Source organism: Equus asinus, chromosome 1 (assembly GCF_041296235.1).
Source record: "Equus asinus isolate D_3611 breed Donkey chromosome 1, EquAss-T2T_v2, whole genome shotgun sequence".
Taxonomy (NCBI): Eukaryota; Metazoa; Chordata; class Mammalia; order Perissodactyla; family Equidae; genus Equus; species Equus asinus.
The window spans coordinates 185429469-185453762 of record NC_091790.1 but is presented as its reverse complement, the minus strand read 5'-3'; the positions used below and the strand labels follow the sequence as shown (position 1 = coordinate 185453762).

The window sequence follows — 24294 nt, the reverse complement described above, 5'->3', positions numbered from 1 at the left end:
TTAGAGAATTAGAGAAAGAGAAAGTAGAGAAGGGGAAGTGACCCCTGAATAAAGAAGAGTATATTCACTTAAAGACCCTCTCCCAGGGATTCTTGGCAGGCAGAGTTGGCTTTCCTGCTGTGCCAGTGATTGGCAGGCTATACCTCTGTCCATGGTCCTATTCCTCTGCCTCAAACAACCTCAGAAGAATACGGAGGGAGGTTCAAATTTGCCTTGTAGGAAAGCATTGAAGTGTTCTAGATAGGGCTGAGAAGCTGAGAGAAGAGAAAGTATTGTGGGCATAGCAGGTCTTGAGTATTTGGAAAGAAGTTCTGACTGTTTGCAGTAGATGCCACCAGCAGAAGGGGATCCTGCTGGACAGCCATTCTTTGTAATAATGATGAACAGCATCTGTGGGTGAAGTGAGCTCCACTCACGCTGAGGCCTGCTTGATAAGAATGATATTATCAACTCTCTAACACTTTGTATTTTTAACAGAAGTCTTCTCATTTCTAATGCTTCTGGTTGTTTTCTTTCCAACACTCCTGTAAGACCAGTCAATATTCACCTCCGCTTTTATGGAGATGAGGAGAGGCTAACAAAGCTTCTCCAAAGACTTAGGTTCTTCTATTATCCAATATTTTTACCTAAGCTACTGGGGATAAATAGTGAGAGTAACTAAAATGAGAAAGATATTTTATGGGCATCCCAGAGTAATCACCTATCTTTTAAAAAGAAACAACATTTCTTGAGATCCCAGGAGGTGTCTGGCACTACACAAAGTGATATGAGCATGAGAGAGCAGAACATAATGTTTGGGAACGTAGTGTTCCTCCAGGGACCTAAAAATTAATGCAGATCCAAAACTGTTAAAAAAATACAAGGGTTGGTTGTAATAAATTATGGGAAAACAAAGTGAAAGATGTAGGGGTGAAAATCCCAAGCATAGTGATAAACTAGGAAACATGAAAGCAGAATATGATGAGCCAATTAACCTCCAGAGAACACAGACTCTCAGTAGGAGCAGAGTATGAGATACTGACCCTGTGAAGTCAATTTTGCAGACTCAGTTACTCATCTACACACACACACACAATCAATAGTTGTTTCTGATGGGCCACAGGGAAAAAAAATATTTACTGTTGTTTTCCATAGATGGAGTTCAAACCATTAGTATACGATAAAGTATTTAGGGGAAAAAATATGTGGATTGGCAAACTTTTAATCTATAAAACTGGAAATCTAGTTCTGGGTGATAGCGCTAATGGAAACAGGTGCAGTTGGGTTTGTAGATGCTGATTTTTATCTACAACCAGAAATTGTGCTAAAAGCTCAATTTGGCCTACTTTAGGTTCCTTGGGTAAGGTAGTGGGGGAATTTTCATTAGGCTATTTGTTATACGTCAGAAGAGGAAATAAAGCAATAAATGAACACTGTGATATAGAGGAAAGGAGATATCTTAACAGAAATATGTACTCTAGTCTAGGACAACGTTTCCCCGCCAAGGTTATGGAAAGTACTTGGAAACGTTGTGTTCACTGCTGTATTCCTAGCACCTAGATCAAAGCACGTGGTAGGTTCTCATCAAATATTTCTGAGTGAGTGGATAAATGAAGGAAAAGATTTTTAAGTGGAAACTTTAGCAATAAAAATAACATTTGTAACATCATCAGTATCCTTAGAGTTGTCCTTTACAGAGCAAAATCACTTTGTTAAAGAATAAAAAATCTGTCATGTTTTAAAAGATATTACAATTAAAAAGCAAGATTAGGGGCTGGCCCTGGCCTGAGTGGTTAAGTTCATGCGCTCCAGGGTTTTGCCAGTTCGGATCCTGGGCGCCAACATGGCACCGCTCATCAGGCCATGTTGAGGCAGCGCCCCACACACCACAACTAGAGTGACCCACAACTAAAATATACAACTATGTACTGGGGGGATTTGGGGAAGAAAAAGCAGGAAAAAAAAGCAACATTAATTTCTTACCCCCAGCCTCTTTCTCCTGTGTTGTCCTTTCCAAAGTTAAACAGGCCGAATGGACTCTTAATCCTACTGCTTTACTGAGGCAGTTGTTGAAGGCCTTCACTGACTTCTTTCTGTTTGCCTAATAATATGATCACCTCTTCTCACCATTTTCTGAAGATTGGGGACAATTTAAACGAAACATTTGGGGAACGTCCTCCTCTTCTCCATTTTTGGCCAGGATTTCAAGAAGGGGAAAACCCAAATGTTCTTGGAAGAAGAGAGAAATACTCAGTATCTGAAATTTCCTGCTTTTTTCTGAGGTTTTCACATTTCTGTATATGTTCTTTCTAAAGGCTAAAACCATTTCCACTCCCTTCATCAGGAAACCGGATTTTTCATCAGGATGTCCTCCAGATAAAATGCTAAAATCAGAGAAAACAATATGCAATCTCCCTTCATCACCCTTTCTGTGACCCGCTCAGCCCTTTCCCCACCTCCTCAATCCCTAGGTGACCCTTTGTAGGCCCCGGCTTCTGGATTAGCAGCCAGCTGGGCCCGAGGGCTCAGCCAGCATCCTAGACCTCCCGTGCACCTGACAGGCCATGACACACTGAAATTTTGTAACAAAAACTTTGGGAAGTTTATATCCACGCTAGGAATATGGCATCCTGGTGATGCTGATCAAGCATATTCCAAAATGCCACTATGTTTAGAAACATCCCCAAATACTGCTCATAAATTATACACAAAGAACCTCTGGATTTTTGAACTTCTGGACTTGCCAACAGAAAATAACAAAGCATTCTCATCTTCAAAGGTCTTCAGTGAGTGTATTAAAAACAGAAATAAACTGTTTGTACTCACCACAATCTCAGCCCCTCCCCCTTCCTCACCTGCCGTCACCATCCTCCCCACATACACCCACGTCTAGCTCCACGCGCCCACATCCCTCTTGGATATTCTCAGACCCTTGAAACACAACATGTCCCAAAACAGCTTTGGCAACATGACCTTTTCGATCATGCGTCAGTAAAAAATGTAGGGATGTGCACCCCCAAAATAAGTATATTAAAAAATAAACCATATTTTACATATATTTTTTAATAAACAAAGGAATAAAATAAAAAATTAAATTATTTGATTCAATACTGTGGTGAAGCTATTTCGAAATCATAGCTCAGGTTAACCGGGTACCTCAATTTCCTTATGGTAGACAGAATTCTAAAGATAGCTTCCCAAGATTTTCATCTTTTGGTTATTATTCAGTCAAACACTAATCTAGGTACTACTTCAGTCACTAATCTAGATACTGCTGTAAAGGGATTTTGCAGATGTCATCAAAATCCCGAGTCAGGTTACTTTAAGATACAGAGATTATCCAGATGGGCCTGGCCCAATCAGGTGAGCCCATTAAGAGAATAGTTTTCTTCAGTTGGTAGCAGAAGAGGATGTCAAAGAGATTCCAAATGGGAGAAAGATTCAAAGGTGATTCCTGGCTCTGAAGATAGAGAAGACCAGTGAGAAGGAATGTGTTTGGCCTCCAGGAGCAGAGAATGGTTCTCGGCTAACAGCTGGGAAGAAAACAGGGAGTCAGTGCTCCAGTCACGAGGGACTGGGTTCTGCCAGCAATCTGAATGAGTCTGGAAGCCAGTTCTTCCCCAGAGCTTCCAGATAAGAGACCAGACTCACTAATACCTTGATTTCCGCCTTATGGGACCGTAAACAGAGATCCCAGCCAAATCCACCCAGACTTCTCACCTCCAGAACCGTGAGCTGATAATGAGATGTTGTTCCAACCCCCTAAGTTTGTGGTAATTTGCTACACAGCAGTAAAAAACTAATCCATCCCTTCAGTTTTCACATCTCTAAATAAAGGTAGTAATGTCTGGCTATGTCCAAGAAGCACTCAGAAAACAAATATTAGTAAGATTTAATTAATATGTTCTAAGTTCAACAGCAAAGAAATAAATTATTTCCAAGATGCTGTGATTTTTGAATTAATTATAATACCCAGTGAGTTTCAATCCAGGGCAGTTAGGCTCTTTAGTCCTAGTTAGGTCTGTTTGCTCATATCCGCTGCAGTTGCAGGACAGGGCTGACTTCAGAAGCCACGTCGTATGGCTCTGGAGCATGGAGCTGCTGCTTCCGAGGGACATGATCGAACCTGCAATTGTTTCATTTCACAAAACAACGTGCTACATTTTATAGATGCTCTACCGGATACCACATCTACGTGTCAAATATAGGGATTTTTTTTCTTAGCTATATTTCCCTTTCTAAATACTTGACTTTTACCTTAGCAAATACGTTGAAATTCAGCAAGGTATGTTCTGATCTTGAGAAAATTATGAGAGAAGAGGCAAAAGATGACCATACCTGTTTTAATAAAATGGATCACCGAGGGGCCGGCCCCATGACCTAGTGGTTAAGTTCGGTGCAGTCTGCTTCAGTGGCCCAGGTTTGGTTCCCGGGTGCAGACCAATACCATTCGTTGGTGGCCATGCTGTGGTGGCGAGCCACACACAACACAGAGGCAGACTGGCAACAGATGTTAGCTTAGGGCGAAACTTCCTCAGGAAAAAGAAATTCATCACTGAGATAAAAGAAAATCAAATCGTGGAGCAAGAATGTTCTAACCACTTAATCATTCCTTAAGTAAACAGAGACATGAATGGTGCTGAGCCTGCCGGCCCAGATTTCTCCTATTGAGAATGATAGGGAACTGTGGAGTTCTCTGATGCACATGACCCCAGACCAGATCTAGTTTAAACAAAGCGATCTAGGGAAGAGGAAGAGGAAGGGAGTAGTTAAGTAAGTGAGAGGTTGTATACAGGGTGAAAACATTCCAATTCAGGGAGTAAACTTTGTATACAGGATGAGGAGACCGAAAAAGTATCGTTTGGTAGTTAAAAACTGTATGACTCTAGACTACTTATTTAAATTGCCTGAGCCTCAGTTTCTTCTTGTCTAAGTCAGGATAGCTTTTCAATGTTCTTAGCACAGGGCCTAAGACAAAGAGTTCTCAATAAATGATGGCCGCATTAAGATGATGCAAGCTCATCCTTCTGCCCTTGTCCAAGAATCCTCTATTCTAATGGAGGCTAATAGCTCTGCTGGCTAGTCCGAAGTATCATGTTCAAAGCAAAAGACTACAGGCCATTGTCCAGGCCAGAAGTCTAACGCAAACACTCCCTTAGGGTAGGGAGGAACAGAGAGAGTGGGTCTGGCTATGGAAAACTGACTCCCCAGGCAAGGGCAGGGTACTTATTAGATCCACAGAAGGAAGGACATGTAGGCAAATATCCACAAATAAAAGTCTCTTTCTAAAACAATCCAATTTTCTGGACCAATCAGTTGACAATGAGTTGGCCATTGAAGATCATATTTTTCCAACATGGTTCATTTTCTTGGTTTTCCTAAGTCATTAATTATGACCATGTTTTCCCAAATGTGGAAATTCCCCTTGCGCAGATGCCACTGCTGGCCAACCCTCCTTTCCTGAGAAGTCTCCACAGCACAAAAATATTTTTGTTTTCCCCAATTGCCCACAGGGAAAATTTCCTCACTCTTTTTTTCCCCCCTCCCTTAAAGCTGTCTGGCAATTTCCAGGAATCTAAGTAAACCAGAATCTCTTAGATCACTGGAGAACCTTTTGGATGTCCTACTTTTAACATGGCAAAAAAGAATCCTGAACTTTAAATTTAACATTATTAAACTAATCTTAAGAGTTCCTTTTAATAACCGAAGGCAATGGCACTGAAATCGAAATACTTCCCGCGCCTGCCCGAGAATGTGGCTCTGCGACTCGGGAGCTTAAATTATAAACAGAGGTGGCCAAAGTGATTATCCTTGTATCAGAATCAAATGCCATAATGTGAAATGTGCTTCCTACACATTAAAGCCCTATACAAGTGTAGGCATTTGGCAGCAAAGTGGGTATATGATACGAACAGGGAGTGATTATTCAAATCATAAAAAATTGTTAGGCAATTTACCCCAGTTACCTTATTCAGCTTCTGGGTTACCAAAGCACGTTGCTGAGGGCTGCTGACAGTATAGGTACTCTGGAGATATTTTGTTAGTTTCAGAACATTCATCAAGAAGCATTTCTGTGCCAGAAACTAAATCTAGCTGGTGGGGAGAGGGCGGTAGAGCGATGAATCAGACTGAGTCTCTGCCCTCGAGGTCGTTATAATCTAGTAAAGAAGGTATGATGTACATGCTAGCTCAGTGGTTCTTAACCAGGGACAATTTTGCCTCCCGACTCTCCGCCCCTCTCCCGGGACATTCAGCAATGTCTGGAGACATTTTTGATTATCAGAACTAGAAGTGGGGGTGCTACTGGCATCTAATGGAAAGAGGCAAAGGATGCTGCTAAACATCTTACAATACACAGAACAGCTCCCCACAAGGTTTATCCAGTCCAAAATGTCAAGAGCACCAGGGTTGAGAAACCCTGAACTAGTTAGATTACCTAGAAAAAAAGGACTTGTGGATTGATTGATTAATTGATTGATTGGTGTTGATCCATATGGTAAATGACTTTCACCCTAAGACCCCAGTCACTTTGAATTTGTGCCTATCCCTACCCTACTATAGCTGTTAAATGTCTTTTGAATAAAAGAGTGAATTTAGACAGGTGCTGAATAAACATGAGTGTTACTAGGGAAAACGAACGAAAATTTCTAGTGAATTGTCAGCTCAAGAGGACAAAATTTTTCTAGCATCATGCCAAACATATAGGAACTGCTCAGTGAAAGTGAAGTGAGCATGTTCAGATAATTTAGCAACATTCATTTGCTTAACACTTAAAGCGCACAATGTTGAAGCGTCTTAACGGTTAAAGCAGTCCGAGAGTAGCTGTTCTTCCCGGAAATACTTCACTGTAGACTGTTTGAGTGGCATACTGTACCATAAAGCGATAAAACGATGTATTTTTATAATACAGCATTCAAAATTTCCACTAATTCAAATTGGTCCTTTCTCTAATGTACCTAAGTAGTGAATGTTAACGAAGTAGGAAATTTCAAACACTGAAACATTGAGGTGGCCACTTACTGAACTTAGGGAAGGAGGAAGAAGTGTGGCCTTAACTCCTGTGCATAGAATGTGGCTCCTGTTCTTCACCTACAATAAAAGTAAAAACAAGCCAAGCCACAGAGGCACGGACGTGGTGCCTATGGCTTGATATGCAAAAGTATCGATAGTAAGAGAATGGTTAAGTGCTGCTCTCAATTAAAATGAAATTATACTTTTAAATTAGAACATGTCAGTAAAGAAATATGATTTCATTTACTAAAATTATTTACACTTTTTTTTCCAGAAAAATGATCAGGTGGTCTAATGTTCTAGTGTTTATGAGACAAACAGAGACATTACTGCATGGAAAATCTGTACTTTTGATTAAGCATTTACCTTTAATTGTGATATGCAGGTTACCAAGGAAATATTGGCTTTCTTCTTCCACCTATTCGACCTGCATTTTCTCAATGTAAGTTGATGAGTAAGTCAGGAAATGGCATCTGATTTTGTGTTACCATTAGCCAAATGTAAGTAGGAGGGGAGAGCTACTGTGAAAATTGTAAATAGAAATAACTAGGATAATCTGCCATGTGGATAATCAGTATCAATGTTCCCTGAATTTAAACACAGATAATGGAGATCACAATGTCCCCAATTTTTGTAATATAAAGGAGAAAAATTTCCTCTGAGTTTGAAAATTTCCAGTGAAGTCTTTGCCCAAACGTGAATGTAACGAGGTGTGTATAGGAGCAGGGGAGAGGGCATTTTACTCTTTCCTTTTCAGAAAGAAACAATCAAATAAATAAAAATTACTTCATTTCTGCAAGAGAGGAATCTTGTGGGATAAGTTCACTAATAAATGAATGGGGTTAAGAGTGACACATTTTTTAAAAAACATCAAAGATTAGAAATTTAGCAGAATAAACCTTGGCTCAGGGAAATATTTAGTATGCTCAGAAGAGGCATAACCAGTAAAAACAAATGTATAATAATTGGTATAGTGCTAACACTGACCAATCAAAACAGATGTCCCACTAAGCCGAATGGACACTTGGCCGTAAATAACTGGAATGGTCAGACTAATATGTGCCATCTAAATATCAACCCTGATTATTTTACATGGTCAGGAGAGTCAGCATAAAGTTGATTCATAAACTGAAAAGCATTATGGGAGCACATCTTATTGTGATATGTTTTAGGCGCAGTTAAACTGAGGGTCACAGCATGGACATGTAGATGAAAATAAAAATATCTGCTAATTTCTATGAACTCACGTTCTTATAATTGCTTATGAACTGAGAATTCTTCCTCTCTTCACTTTTCAGACGAAATAGACATTTCAAAAAGTCAAGTTTTGGGTCTCTTTAGACCATCATCAACAAGACCATGCTTAGTTGCCTGAGTGCAAGTCGCTTTTTAAAATTCTAAAATATCTCTTATTTCCATGTCTGGAATGATATTGCCTTAAAATCTACAATGGTTATTTTTAGGTGGTGGAAGGTGGGGTTTTAAAAAATTTTCTGCCTTATTTTCTTTCGTATTTGAATTTTTCCATAGTTTTTTAAATAACTCATTAAAAAAATAATCATTAAGAAAAACCTCTCCCTTCTATTTACTTAGTCACAACTGTAGTTCACAGTCTTTTATCCACTCTATTGGCTGATTGATCTTTTTGAATTTGCTTCCCCAAAACTCAACACCACTTTCATTTTAAAGTCATCGTAAAAGAATCTCTCAGCGAGCGATGTGAAAAGGCAGAATGCCTAACCGTTTCCAGAGGGCGCACTGTCTTTGAAGGGTTTTCTTTTGTTACTTTTGTTCTTCGTGTTGTCACATCTAGTTGTTTCAGAAAGCTGCTGAACTCTCCAATTTCCTTTGAAAGAAATACCATCACATGGACAATTTAGGTAACCTGGGAACACACTGCTCAGCTTAGATAGTATTTGTAAATGTTGGAAAGAACTCCGGATAAGATAATCTCAGAAATGTTCTCTTGCTGTCTGGTGTCAGAGTGACAAAAGGGATGAGTTAGGAAGAGACTTGGGAAATACTGTGGTACTGAGGCTTACAAATTCTTTACACAATTTTCCTTTTCAGGGTCTGACTCTCATGGTGTGATGAGCACCACGGGCCAATAAAATCTCCCAAGTGTCTTTTAAGCCAAATGGTTCAGTCTCTTGATATTCCTCATGGGCCCTAAAAGGTTATATTTACTTGAGACTGGGAGATCCTGGATCAGTCACAGAAATTAAAAAATAGTTGGTTTTTTTAAGGGTGGCAGGATTAGGAATAATTCATTTTTTTTCTTTTTGCCATTATAGTTGTAATGCTATTTGTGCTCTATCTACACTTCTATCAGCATCTAAGTGAAAAACAGTAGGAGAGTGTTCGTCACTGGAAAATTTCAAGGTCAGCCTGGATGACTATCAGGTATGCTCTAGAAGAGACACATACATTTAAAGAAAACTTGACTGAGGTGACCTCTCAAGTTCCTTTCACATTTAAATTCTGCGCTGTACAGTTTACTCTCTAATCTCATGGTGGTAATGCTTCATACCGGAAGGACAGGAGTTTCTTCTGGCCACCTTCCTCCCTTTGTCTTGAATCTGTAGCTTCTGAGAGGGTGGCAGCTCTGAGAATTAAACAAGAGTTGGAGTGGGTGGGAAAGTATTCCTAGGAGACTCAGAGCAGTCCAGCAGTGGAAGGAACTGCCTGCACTCTATACGAGTCACAAGTAATGAGACTCATGGCACTTGGAGCAAGGACTCAGCTAGGCCACTCTTGACTAGGAAAGGGGCATGTATGCACATGTGTACTCAGAAGTATTTGCTTATCTAACCCCATCTCAAGGAGATCTTTCCTGCTTTATATATTGCTTTTCCTTTTAAATGTGGTCAATTGTCTTTTCAATTGTGTAGGAAAAAAGAGAAAGTAATAGTGCACAGGGTGAGACAGAAGAAGAGTTGAAGAGGAAGGAAGGCAAAAACAGGACTATTACACCACACAAGCAGCTTGTTAATTTCAAGCTATTTAGGCGAACACACACACACACACACACACATTCTCTATGTAAAGATGCCCTCAGGTAGATGGGTTCAAGTCTACAGCAGCTTCATTATTTATATTTTTCTTTTCTTTTTTTGGTGAGGGTGATTTGCCCTGAGCGAACATCTGTTGCCAATCTTCCTCTTGTTTTGCTTGAGGAAGATTAACCCTGAGCTAACATCTGTGCCAATCTTCCTTTATTTTGTCTGTGGGTCATTTCCTCAGCATGGCTGACAAGTGGTGTAGGTCCGAGCCCAGGAACCAAACCCGTGAACCCAGGCTGCCAAAGCAGAGCACGCTGAACTTAGCCCCTATGCCATGGGGCCAGCCCCATTATTTTACATTTTTCACTCAGTGATACAGTCATTGTACCATACCATTTGAAAAAATGAATGTGTCAAGCATTAGCTTACAAGGCTTCCCAAAGCGTATAACCAAAAAAATTTAAAATAAAGTTAATTTGGTTTTAAAAGGTTGCTCAGCCTTTTTCCCTTTGCAAATGGCAGATGCATTCACTTTGATAAAGGCCCACTTGATTGAGGTGCTGAAGAATAATATAAAAATCTTTAAGCATGTTTATAATTTTTTTATAAGTGGCTGGATACCTAGCCTTCTTTTTCTTGTATTTTCTTCTGAAAGGAGGAGTTGATGTTTCCACAGACATCCTAGATTTGAGAAGAAGGAAGGACTTTGGGGAAACGTCTCAGCCAGCTCCGGTGTGCTAGGCAATTAAGTAGTAACCCAATTTGATAGTTAAAACAACTGAAGGCGGAGAGGCTAATTACTCCATAATAATTTTTAAATTTACAGAGTAATACATATTCATTGTAGGAAATTTGAGAAATACAAAAATACACAAAAAAGAAAACCAAAATCATCCTGGAGTAACTACTGTTAACATTCTGATGTATGGCCACCTAAATACGTATGTACAATCACATACAGATGTCATGCTCAATATTTCTTCGAGAAAAAAAAAAAAGAAAAGGCAAAGTGAAAGAGCTGCTGGATGCAAACCAGGAATCATTGTCCACGTATTTTAACCATCTTCTTTAATGTGTCTTCTCTACCCTTGGGCCCAAGCTGACAATAGATTGTAAATAAGGTGTCAGATTTCCTATTTAGAAAATAACATTAGGGTTGTAGGCAATTCCTTACCTTTCCTTTCCTGAATAGAGACCCAAGAAATTGTAAAGGAAATATGATACTGCAAAACGGCTTTATTTTTGTGAGGTAACGTTGGAAGTCCCCATGTTGACAGCTGCAAAGGCAGTCACGTGCTTAACAGAGCAAGGAGCCCTACAAAGGAAGAAGTTAACTTTAGCTTTGAAAATCCTTTTATCCTCCATGATTTTGATGGCTTTAAATTTGTCACCTGAATGCGATATTAACATAATCGTCTGCATTTCAGCTAATGAATGCACCTGCTTCTAAGACTTTATTTTAGCAGTTTTAATGAGCTCTTCAAAAGAGTTTGCCTGGACTTGGTGCTCTGCTAGAGAAATAGCAGCTGTAAGCAACTGACAACACATTCAGTATTTGAATCAAGCTCTGTGAGGTTGTTGAACTTGAGAAGGAGCGTCTATCCATCTGTCTGTGATAAGGGAGGTGAAGCTGAGATGGAGCTGAGGCATTTGCAAAAAGCACTCTAGTAAGTGAGGCTGGTCAAAAAAGGTTATTCCCTGCTTTGCCATAATGTATGGATTCCAAGCAATTCATTTAGGCTCTCTAAATCCCAGTTTCTCATCTATGTAATAATGGCACCCATCTTGTAAGCTTGCTGTAAAGATTAAATGCCTCACCTGTTCTAAGCACTCCAAAATGTTACATTTTATTATAATTATTATGTTTATTATTAAGAAATGTGACTTCAGATAGATCAAGCAAATTCTATTTGATTGGCTGTAGGTTGTAGGGTTCTTCAGTGAACAATTGCTATTGAGACCTACAGTAAGAAAAAACACAGGCCGATCTCTTTTACTTAAGTGATCAGGTAGTCTATTTCAATGCCGAATCATACCTTGACCCCACAGTGAAGATTTTTGAAAGGGAAGACGCTAACCAATCTCCAGAAGTCCAAATCCCTAACAATCCTATAAACCATTTAGAATTTAGAAACATTATGCAGGAGTTAAGATACTAGCATAATATTTACTTTTAATATATATTTTGATACTTTTTATTATCTTATCAAATTCACGTCATGCTTGTTTCACTCTGATTTCAACAGCGCATTTTCATGATGATAATCTCCCTCCTCCTTTTTTTCCATGTGCTCCTGGGTACTTTAATTTGAAAAGTAAGTAGTAATAACCCATCCAAAACTCAGCTGAATGGAAAATGAAAAATAGGACAAATGTTTCCTTAAAGATACGCACAGCAGATTCTTACAGATCAACTGGAGGTAACACCCTGGAATAAGGTGCCACAGATTTTGATCTCTCTCTCTCAATCTCAGTAATATAGGTAGCACAAAGGCGAGACAACTGTTAAGAAAATGGAATATTCTCCTATTCTCCTTTTATTTCAATAAAAGACAATTATTCTGGCTGAGATTGAAGTAATTTATTTTCCAGATTCCTTTTCCCCTTCCAAATTCTGGCCAACAGTCTTCCCTCAATAACTGGAGCTGGTTCATTGGTGTTTCACCCTACATGCACAATGCTGGAGAGTCACTCAGGAGACAGGACCAGTTTACGAATCTTCACCAACTTGTTATAGGGGTTTCTCTGGAAGGGCATTGCATTCTAGAAACCACCAACTTGAATCTGCTGGAGCAGGCAGGCTTCTGGTAACTGCTTGCATCTCCACATTTCAAAAGATCCACTTTATCCAGACTTGCATGAAACATCTTTCCAGAAGACATTCAGTTCTACCCTTAGACTTTAGCTTTGTAGTCTGAGAAAACGACCCCAAGGGAGCTTACCTCCAGCCGCCCTTTGACTGTGTTTTGCTACTGAAGGCGAACTGACCTCATACTGATGAGGACCTGTTGTCTACAGCCTGGCTACTCACAGTGTGGTCCTCAGAAGGGCAGCATCAGCATCAATTGCGAGCCAGTTAGAAACAGAGAGTCTCAGGCCCTTTCCAAGACCTACTGAATTAGCATCTACAGCTTCACGAGATTCCCAGTTGATCCATATGCACATTTAGGTTTAAGAAGCAGCAGTCTAACGGATCTGCCTGAGATTGTTTTTTTCCAGCAACAGAACTCACCATCTCCTGTTCCAAAGTTGTATCCATTCACTTTCCATTTCCAGTCTCTACACAGATTTCTCTGCAGTGCTGCAGGGCAAACTATCTCTATTTTGGATGAGTTCCCAAGCAGTGGGTCTTGTAGTGATTTGCATTTCTACGGTTCAGGTGGTCAAATGTGTATATACACAGCCTCCCACTAGCCAAACCATACCCAATCCCCTCCAAGTCATCTTGCCCTCCCTATTCCCGCAGCTGTAGTGTTACCATGTTCATAAATTATTGTTAAAGAAGGAAATTGCCAAAAGAAAAAAAAATAGTCTTTATAAACCTGCATAGTTTAGAGCTAAAGAATATGTTAAAATTTTCCATCGTGGAAATTTCCCAGCTACTGGGCTCTTTAGATTTTTTTTTTTTCAGAGCTGCAAGCAAAGAATGGAAATTTCCAATTGCAGCATCAAGGGCTGCTGTTCTGCTGACTGTCTTGCTCAGCCGGGGTCATCTGCTTCTCTAAGACATCAAGGAATGCCAAGGTAGGTCTGAGAGAACACTCACTTCCTCTACAGGAAGGAAGGAAGGAATGTCTTTATGCTGCCTCCAAGCTGTGATGAGGAGAGGGACAGGAGAGGGGACGTGCCCTACTCTATCCACCTGAAGTGTGCATTTTGTTGATTGTTACCACCTATCAACAGCTTATCCTATCTGACATCTTTCCAATGGTTGCTGGCTGGCAGGTATTTCATTTTTAAGAAATCTCTAAAGTGAGGGGGAGAGGCAGAGACAGGAAAGGAACCAATATTTGTTGAGGTCTACTCTTCTAAGTACTCCACCAGGTATTTTATATGTGTTATATCATTTAACATTTATGTGACCTGCCGAGGTTAACTTCTGATTTTCTGTACCCAAGCTTCATTTGGAAGCTTCATTTGTCCTCCCTGAGACAGCCCTACCTCCCCTCGACCATCCCAGAAACTGGTCATCTTCAAGCATCCCGAGGGTTTCATCCCCACCTCTTCAATGTCAACAGCTCAGTTCCTTTTCACTGTATCTAAGTTGAAATATATTTCCCTTCACAGCTGGTCCTAATGCCTGAGTCAACAGGCGTCTAATAGTTCCCTAAATCCTGTCATGTTCCCCCCATGCACTACTGCTGATACTACAGAAGTCTGATGGTGGCAGCTCCATGGAAAGCCAAGTGTAAAGACGTCAGCTTATTGCAAACAAGGCCACACACCCTGACTGGCTCTAGGCCAGAAACAATGTTCTCAGACCTAGGTTGTGTGACTTTGTCTGGGCAGTTTGGGAGTTTTGGGTTTTTTTAGTGTTTTGCTTTGTTTTTTTAGATTTTGGGGGGATTCTGAATGACTCTAGGGAGCAAAAGCTACTCTCTTCTTACTGACAGGTCATGTTTCCAGGAAAAGAACAGTTAAGGAGGATTTCTGACATCACTGCTGCTATTTATACTTAACATTATTTATTGAGGTATGTTTGGTAATAATGAAGATATTCCAGCAATAAATTTTTAAAAAATCATTACGTGGCTAGTGAGTTTTAAAAAGAATGTTTATTCCCTATCTGCCTTTTCAATCACATCTATATCCATAGATATCAGTGTTGTCTTTGAATACAGTGACCAGTTTTAATGCCACCCATAATGAAGTGGAGGGCAGTGGGAGTGGTCAGTAAGAATATCGTACGTCCATTTAGGCTTTAGTCTCAAAGGTTAATATTCAATTTAGTCATTGGTTCCTTCTGTAATAACGATTTTCCTTATCACCTTAACTCATTAAAACTGAGTCTGATTTCCTAGTGAAATTCATCAAGATAGCATTTTAATATGGGTCTGGGTCTCATATGACATGTACCACACTTGTGACAGGTTTCTTTCTACTCCCCCTCTGCATCTGTCATTAGCTAGAGGATATTGGTCCCCTTAGTTGAAGACAATGATGATTCATCTCTGTGGGTGGGGCTGAATAGACTGATATGCAACGAATATTCCTTTCCACTTTAGACCACAGAGATGACTTTTTAAAAAATTTATAGCTGGAAAACATGCTGATTTAGATGCTGATTGGTTAATTTGAACCATGGCCCCAATTTTCTCCCTCCTGCCCCTGCCCCTTGCAATGTCACTTTGCAGCCCCTTCCGTCAAGAGTTAGAATCTATTTCCCCACCTAGGCCACTGAATCCAGGCTGGCCTTTTGACTTGCTTTAGCCACTAGAATGCAACAGAGGTAACAGTGTGCCAGGTCCAAGCCTAAGCCTCAGGTGTGTGCTTCCACTTTCTTTCTTGGAACCTGCCACTGCTATGTGAACAAGGCGAGGCAAGCCTGCCGGAGGATGAGGGACCATGTGGAGTAGAGATGAGCCATCCTAGCTGAGGCCATCCCAGACCAGCCAGCCCACAGCTAATACGCCAGCTGACCACAAATGCACGAGCAAGCTCACCAGGATCAACTGGATCCCGCCTAGATCAGCAGAACCACTCAGCCAACACCGTCTCAAGAGGAGTAGTAAAGGCATTAAGTTTTAAGGTGGTTTGTTATGAAGCAACAGGTCACTAATACAGACGATCGATTCCCTTCTTTTCTTTTTTCTGACTGCCAGGAAGTTCAGCATCAAACTTGAAGGCCAATCACAGTATCTATGTTCATTCATTTATTCACGTTTATTGCACGCTTCATGGTGAACATATTTGCAATCTTCTCTCCTTGGTAGTGAACTCAAAAAACTTAATAACCTATTGTTTGCATGTTGGTTCTAAACCAACTCAATCCTCTGTTTTAAATATTTAGGTGGTTTTTACTTATCATCTGGTTGGAAGAGATGACTCTAGAGCAGGATTGGCAAACATTTTCTGGAAAGAGCCAGCTTGTAAATATTTGAGGCTTTGCAGGCCATACAGTCTCTGTCACAACTACTCAAGTCTGCGGTGGTAGTGTGAAAGGAGCCCTAGACTACATGTAAACAAATGAGTGTGGCTGTGTTCCAAGAAAACTTAATTACAAAAACAGGCAGTGGGCAGGATTCGGCCCTCAGGCCATAGTTTGCTAACCCCTGATGTAGACAAACCTACTTTACTGTGCAAAAACATCTTCGTCTGTACTATGATCCCATCGCCTTTATTGTAATTCATCTCAATTACCTTGAGAAAACAGGTAAATCAGGTGAATTTCCTTCCTCTATCCAAAGACCAAAAGGGGCTGATTATAGAGCAATGCTGTATAGAGACTAACAGCATTTGTCCCAGGGCGAGTAATTAAACTGAACGACTTAAGATTCCCTAGCCACTTAGTCCATGACTGGTTATTTAGTTAATGCTAAAGGCCAGGGCAACACAAGCGATGTCTCATTTGTTTTGTTTCATTTCACAGCCTCTAATCTCAAATACTCATTTAACAAATGCACGCTGTATGTCACAATGAGGATGGGGCTCCGGTCTACTCGGAGCTCCCTGAATGTATTGTGCTATTTCACGCCTCTCTAGCTCTGCACACAATGTTCCTTCTGCCTGGAACACACTTAGCCCTCTTCTCTTACTGGCTAACACCCACTCGCTGATCAAAACTAAGCTCAGTGATACTGTCTCTTGGAAGACTTCCCTGAGTGCACCTACCTCCTCACCCTCAACCTCCAGTCCACACACTCAGTCTCAGCATTTATTCTACTAAGTTAATAATTAAAATAGCTAATTGTGTTTATATGGTCCCAGGCTCTTACTATATGCCAGGCATTGTTAACTATAGTTGTTTAACTGAAATTATCAGTATACTTGCCCATTTCCCCAGTCCAATCATATATTCAAAAACATTTATTGAGTACCTCCCAACTGTTGTGCTAGATAAAGACAAAGAAAACACAAGCCTATAATAGAGTGTAAACCCACTGAGGGCACCTACTGTGTCTTTTTGCTTTTACTTCTCGACACCTAGCAGTGTCCAGAGCAGAGATTTTAGATTAATATTAGAGGAATGAATGAATGAAAATAGCTAACACTTACACAGTACATAATATGTGCCAGGCAATGTTCTAAGCTCTTCACATGTCTGAACTCATTTACTCCTCGTAACAGCTTTATGGAATAGCTGGTATAATTATCACCATTTCATATATGAGAAATCAAAGGCATGGAGAATCTCTAAGTAACCGTCCCAAGGTCACCCAGATAGTACGTGACAGAGCTGATTCCAGAGTCCATGTTCGCAACCACTGGATGAAATAAAAGCTTGAGTGACTCAGCATAAATCCATTGCCACTCTGGGAAAGGTAATTGAAAGGATGCATCCTTGAAGACATGGCTGATCCAGTGGTAGTGGTTATCTGCTTGGGTTTCGGAGTCAGAACTGTGATCATATTTGCACTTGAGTGCTCAGTGTAAGTGAGCACTGTTGTTGGTGCTGTTGACAGTGCCTCCAAAGTGCACCCTCACATTTACTCACAGACCTTCATGGTTGCATTCTGAACTCCCACCCGATTTCTCCCACCGCCCTCTCCTCTTCTCAAGTAGGCATGCACTGATGCTCAAGGAGCGACTCCAGCATGACTGCCAGCCTGTGACTGCTGTCTTGACTCTTCTCTGGTGGCAAGCAAGATTAAACCATAGATTCACACATGCTGGCCTATTCCAATGGGCACTTGAGCAAATTAGTATTTTGAAGAAGACTACACAGGAATGTCCATAATTCTGGTGAACCTGGCCGGCCATGTGCATTTGTTTTAAGAGATTGCTGCCAGTCACTCATTGATGGTTTTGGAAGTCCCCATGGGTCTTCCCAGGCAATATGCCACTCAGCGGGGAAGACACAGAGAAGAAGAAATAGTGACTGGTCTGCAACTGTCTCTGAGGACAGGCTTGCTCTGATGAAAAAGAAAGAACAGGTATTTTAAACAGAATTTTGCTTCTGAAACAAATATGGGTTTGGAAAGTTTTAGGTTTGAGCATTAGGACATCAGAGAATAAAAGTGATCACAGAGTCCCTGCAGACCCTTGAAGTCCACAGTCCCTCTGAGTGTAGAACAAATGTGTCCATTCTCCTGTCCTCAGGAAGTTTTCTTTAAAAAATTGGACTCCTCCCCTTTTTTCCCTTTGCAATTAGGTAAATAGAAGGAGGCAAGAAGGTGATTGGGTTGGTGGCCTCCGTCGATGGCCTAGAGGACCTAATAAAGATGTGCAGGGCCAGGACTAGCTCCCACAAGCTTCCACTTCTCAGTCTGAGGCACAGCAGAGATCAATAAGAATTCAACAGTTCAAGAATTGGCTCTTGCAAGCAACCATGTGTCACTGCAGAGCTGTGCAAGATTGTACCTGCGAGTACATGATAAGGTATAAGATGATGTTGTCTTTCCCTTTCTCCTTGACAAGCTTTCCTCCGTCAATAATTAATCATGGGACTTCTCCAGGAAAACACTGCCTGGCCGAAAGACTTGAGAAAAATATTCAGTTGACCAATATTCTTGTGCACCTGCAAACATTTTTCAGGGCTTGGGTAGAATTTACAGCACCTTATTTTCCAATTAAAATAATCCAGGTTTTATTGTATTTGTAGCCCCTTTCATATAGTTTACCACTGAATAATTCTCTGCTTGTTTCATTACGTAAAACTTGCGTTTTCTCGTCTAGATCACAGACCCACTGAGGGCAGATGTCATGTCCATACTCCTTTTGAATCCTCCCCAGCACTAACACAGAATGGAGGAGCACAATACTGAGTGGTCAGCAGGGAATGGCCACAAGATGGTGTCTGGAGACCTGGTAGTTTCTGTGCCCCCTGCCCCATTCAGCTGGGGATTAGACCTTTAGAAAGCACTTAAGTCTCTGAGATGCAATTTCCTCATTTTAGGATTGCCCCATTGACCTCACTGGCTTGTTGGAAGGATCAAATAAGATAATGTATGTGAAAGCACTTTGTAAACCAAGATTTGCTAGCTACTGAAATGTAAAAAATCAGCAGAAGAGGCATTTAGTAAATATCTGGTTGATTTTGAATGATAAGGTATTATCTTCCCTTCTCCCCTATATTCAATTCCTTTAGGAGTTTTATTTCTCAGGATTTAATTTCAACTGAGTAGCAAACCACCCCACAACTTCCTGATACTGTGTGAAATGTCCCTTAGTGCCTTTTACCCCATAGTTACCTTAAAAATTGAATGAAATCTAAACAAACCAATAAAAAACGTCGCAAAGCATGCCATGGTCACATCTACTACTCAGGGCTCCCGGAGGCCAATGCCTTTGTAACCCACAGAGTTCGGAGCCTTTCTTGTGCTACATCAGCGCACTCAAATTGTACCCTGGACAAGGATTATGCATATTTCTGCATTCTAGCACATACTTGATACATGAGAGTGGCAGATCATTGCTCTAAGCCCAGGCCAGCTGAGAAGAAAGTGGAAAACATGGCACCTTATATGAGAAATTTTACAAAGAGATGACACTATGAACCAGACTTTTAGTATGATTCATTTATTCGTCTTTATTTTCTACTTGTTCTTAGCGAAGAAGACAATCTCTGTGTAGTAACAAAATTCTATATGATACATTAGAAAAATCTTCTTTCCAACATGGTTATCCCTCAAATGTTCTGGAAGATATAAAGTTTGGTCACAGGGTTTTTTCTCACTTAGCTGGAGGAAAAAAATGGAGACACTAAGACATAAAGTAAGTTGTATTACTCTAGGAATTAGCTTTTAGAGATTTCTGATTTCCTGTTTAATACTCTGGGTCTGAATAACATGAAAGTAAAAATAACTAGAGAACTGATGACTTGTTTCTGGTAAGTATTGTCATGTCTTACTGAAAATTTTAAATTTCGGTATTTTCAATTAATTCATGAAAGCTATGCAAGCCTATTTTTTTCCAAATTCAATCATAGAGTGTCAACTGCAGGAGTTATATACAGGGTATATATTGAAGTGTTTTGTTGACAGAACGAATCCAGACCAGTTTTGAACTCCATTGATGAACAAATTTATGACACTCTTTTCAAGGGGCATAAAAAGAGGAATCTCTTTGTCAGAATTCCAATCCAGAACAGTTTTCTTTCAAAAACTGTTTTAAATTCATTTTCTTTTTAAAACTTTTTGTTATGGGAGGTTTAAATATACCAAAAGGTAGAAAGAATAATAAAAATGTACCCAACTTCCACCTTTATGAACTGTCATCCAGCTTCAACATATGGCCAATCTTGTAAAGCCTCATTTTTAATCGATATTAGTAGCCAGTAAAATTAAACTCACATTATACGCCAAAAAACTTCAATGTTCAAATCTAGCATGTTTCTTTACATATTTTTTCCTAAAATAATTTTATTTTCATCAGACACTTTTCTTTCTCACTCTTAAATCTCTCCCACTTCTCCTCTGAGGCCAGCCCCTTTCATGGTCAATGCTGGAGGAAAAGTACTTAAGAAGAAGAGGAAGAGGCAGATTTTAAATTTATTAATTTATTAATTTTTCTCTTCCTATGACACCATGCCTCCCGCCCTTTGCCTAAAATGCGGCAGGAAAATAGTGGTATTGAGAAGCAAGGCGTTTCCAACAACAGAACTGAATCTTTGTCCATTTGCCCCAACAATACAGCAAGTGGCAGAATGAGAGAATGACCCACTCTATTCTTGATAAGAAAGGGAGAGAGAGCCCCAGTGACAAATATTACAACCCAAATGTTTCAAGGTGGGGAGTTTCTTGTATGTAATTGGTTATTTATTCAATTTATTTTCTATATATACAAATTAAAAATTTTTCAGAGTACAAATAGTTTGCTGTATAGAATGATTACTTTAAGGTTTATCAATACCAGTTTGTAGCCAAATCATACCCATAGGTGACCTAAAATAATAATAATTTTTTAAAAAGTAATAAATTAGATTGGTGTGGTTGAGTAGAAGTTATATGGCTTTAACAAAACTTTGGTTTTTTCTTTCTTATTGTTCTCCATGGTAAAAACAGCAAAATTCCTACCTAGATGGTAACACTTGTACCATTCGCTTAATTTCAGGATCCTTGATTGCTCTTGGGAACAAGTATACTGCTGTGGCATGAAGTGGAAGGTATAATTTGGAGCCAGATGAGAGAAAAAAGGCTCCTTTCAGAAGTAATATATTCATATAAATTCTAAAGTATCAAAAAAAGCTTAATAATTTCACCAAGTAATCTAAAGCTAAATTTCATATGCAAGTTCCTCACAGAACTATAACAAACTTTGTGGAACTCAAGCCCACCATGGAAAAAGGTTTCAAAACTTCTTTTAAAACAAGTGCGTTAGGGATAGCAAGCCACAAAGGGTAACAGAGTGTTACTCCTTGTCGTATTTGCTTTATCACCCGTGATAACTTGTTTTGCATTCAGAAAAGACTTAGAGAAATGTAAGGACGAATACTTATCATGATTCATTCCCATGTGGACTTTTAGAGTCCAAGATGATAGCCTTCCTTTTTCCTTCAACAGCCAGACTCTGAAAGGAATCTAGAGAGCGCAGCACACAGGAGTGGCCCTCAGTCAAAACGGGGCTCATTTCCAGCTCCGCATAAGTGCGTCTACACGTGATGTTGAAGGGAGTGAGCAAAATAAATCTCCTTAAATATTATGTGGTGCCAATGACCCTACCTCACTATTGAAGAAATAAACTGCATTTCTTCCTCAGCGTATTCACAAGGAATCTCTGAGATACAGGGATATGGTTATTCAGTCAGAAAAAGCATTTGTTTATTTAAGAGAAGTGAGCGCTTCATAGGAAAACTTTCAACTTAACAGAGGGGGAAAATAACTTTTAAAAAGAATCAAGCCAGTCAACCTAAGGAAAAGGGGGGAAGGAAACAACAATGAAGCATAATAGGTAATAAAATAAAAAGGAAAGAATAAAAATAAATATATCAGCTACTGCTAAAAAGTTGAATGAGTCCAATTTCCCTTTCAAAGGACAAACTTTCAGATGGGGCTTAAAAAAACAAAATTAAGCTATGTATAAGAAACTCACTTCAAATAAAGTGACAAAGAAAGGTTGAAAATAAGTGGTTGGGCAGATATATGTCAGGCAAATCCAAAAGCAGGAGTGGCAATACTAATATCGAATTCAAGGCCAGAAGCATAAAATAGGAAGAGGGTGCAATGATTAAAGGCACTGTGGCAGAGACTGCTGATACCTATGTAATGTCTATTCCTCCTCACCCTTGCTAACAAAACCTCAATTTAATTTGGCACAGCAATGTGTCCAGATAAAAACAATTTTCCCTTCCTCTTTTACAATTGGAGGTAGAGTATAAGTTGTAAGCAGAGGTTAGTGGGTGGGGCTTGTTGAAGTCTAATTCATCTGGAAGCTACTCCTTTCTGGACGTGTTTTTCCTCCTTCTTGACTGGAATATGTATGTGGTGGCTGGAGCTGCAGGAGCCATCTTGCAACCACGACTTGTAGAATGGGCAACACATACTAAATTTGGCAGAGCAGAAAGACAAACGGACCTTGCATTCCAGATGACCATGGAGCCACTATATCAGCCCTGAACTTCTCACCATCAGGTATCTTTTATGTTTGAGAAAAATACATTTTTATTTAAGCCATTATTATTTGGGTATCATTTTATATGCAGCCAGCTCAATTTCCTGTGGTATAGATACAAACACAAAAAAATATAATAGTCAGCTAGTATGCACTAAAAAACATAGCACAAAATTTTAAAAAACCAAAACCACTAGAAAGACAAGCAGAATTTGATGAAATGATAACCACAGTAGTAGATTTTAATATACCTCTTTCAGAATTTGATAAAATATGAAATTAAAAATGAGCAAGAATATAAAAGACTATAATGATACCCATAAGCTTATTATACGCGCATGCATATATGAGTATATGTGTGTAATTAGTATATAGCATAAAAAACATAAATTTATACCTTACGTAAAAAGAATATACAATCTTTTTATACGTGTATGGAATATTTACAAAATCAATGGTGTACTTGGCCATAAAAGATAAAAGCATATTGTGGTGTATGGTATAGACGAAAAGTGCTAGAACCAGACAGCCTGTTCTACAGCTTGCTGGCAGCGTGACCTTGGGCAAGTTACTTAACCTTCCTGAGCTTTGTTTATCTACAGAGTAGGGATCATAACAGCTGGAAATTTTATCTGTTATTATAATTATTATCCCTCCCAGCCTAGCATTCTCCAGCTTGATGTCCATTCACCTACACAAAGCTGCGAGCGCCACATGGAACTAACTTTAGGTAGAGGTGCCAAGCCATTGGTTGGCCATCACTGTTTCACATTGGGAGGGTCAGGCCAGGATAGAAGGTTAACATTTCTCTGATTGGCCTCAACTGAACAGTGAACACAACACTGTCTAGCACAGAATTCAAGAACGCCAAAAGAATGTTAAATGGATGAATTGTTACTTGCAGGAAAAGAAACCGGCACCATGTTTCCAGTTATTCTTCATTTCACACAACAACTAGCTGTTTCCGTTGGCTGGCACAGTGGATGGGGAACACTATTGAGTAAACTCTGCTGAAGAAGGATGAAAGTGGGCCAGCGAATTTTTTTGACACAGTCCAAGCTTTATTTTTGCTTATTTCTGGCGAGCTAATATGAGGGATGTTAGGAAACAATTGACAAAAACTTTTAATAAGGCTTAAAGGACAAGAAATCTCTATAGCCCCTCAAAATATAAACTTTTTGTACAAACAAGGATCATCTGTGACCTAAGACAGAACCTCTAAATTTAGTTGTTGGTTAGAAAAAGAAAAAAACACATAAATCTTTTTTTTTTTCCTGAAGAAAATTCAGCCTGGGGTAACATCTGTGCCAGTCTTCCTCTATTTTGTATGTGGGTTGCCACCTCAGCATGGCCACCAATGAGTGGTGTAGGTCCGCCCACAGGAAGCAAACCAGGCCTGCCAAAGAGGGGTGTGCCAAACTTAACCACAATGCCATGGGGCTGGCCTCCTATGTAAAGCTTTTTTTAAAAAAATTCATAAAATAAAACATTTTTAATAACACAAAAGCAAAATATTAAAGTATTTTAAAACAGTTAATGAAAAGATAGTATTTTCATGAGCAAGTACTTTAATAAATGAAAATGTATGACTATT

General features: G+C 39.7%; 1 protein-coding gene across 15 annotated transcripts in view; it reads right to left on the bottom strand.

Annotated features, from left to right (window-relative positions):
* Positions 1 to 24294, bottom strand: part of MKLN1 (muskelin 1) — a 311721-nt gene that overhangs the window by 240529 nt on the left and 46898 nt on the right. The window contains exon 3 of one of the 15 annotated variants that reach the window (XM_070513597.1): positions 11167 to 11307. The exons of the other annotated variants lie outside the window; for them this stretch is intronic. The gene's annotated coding sequence lies outside the window, so the exon portion shown is untranslated. The remainder of the gene's footprint in view (positions 1 to 11166; positions 11308 to 24294) is intronic. 15 annotated transcript variants of the gene reach the window in all.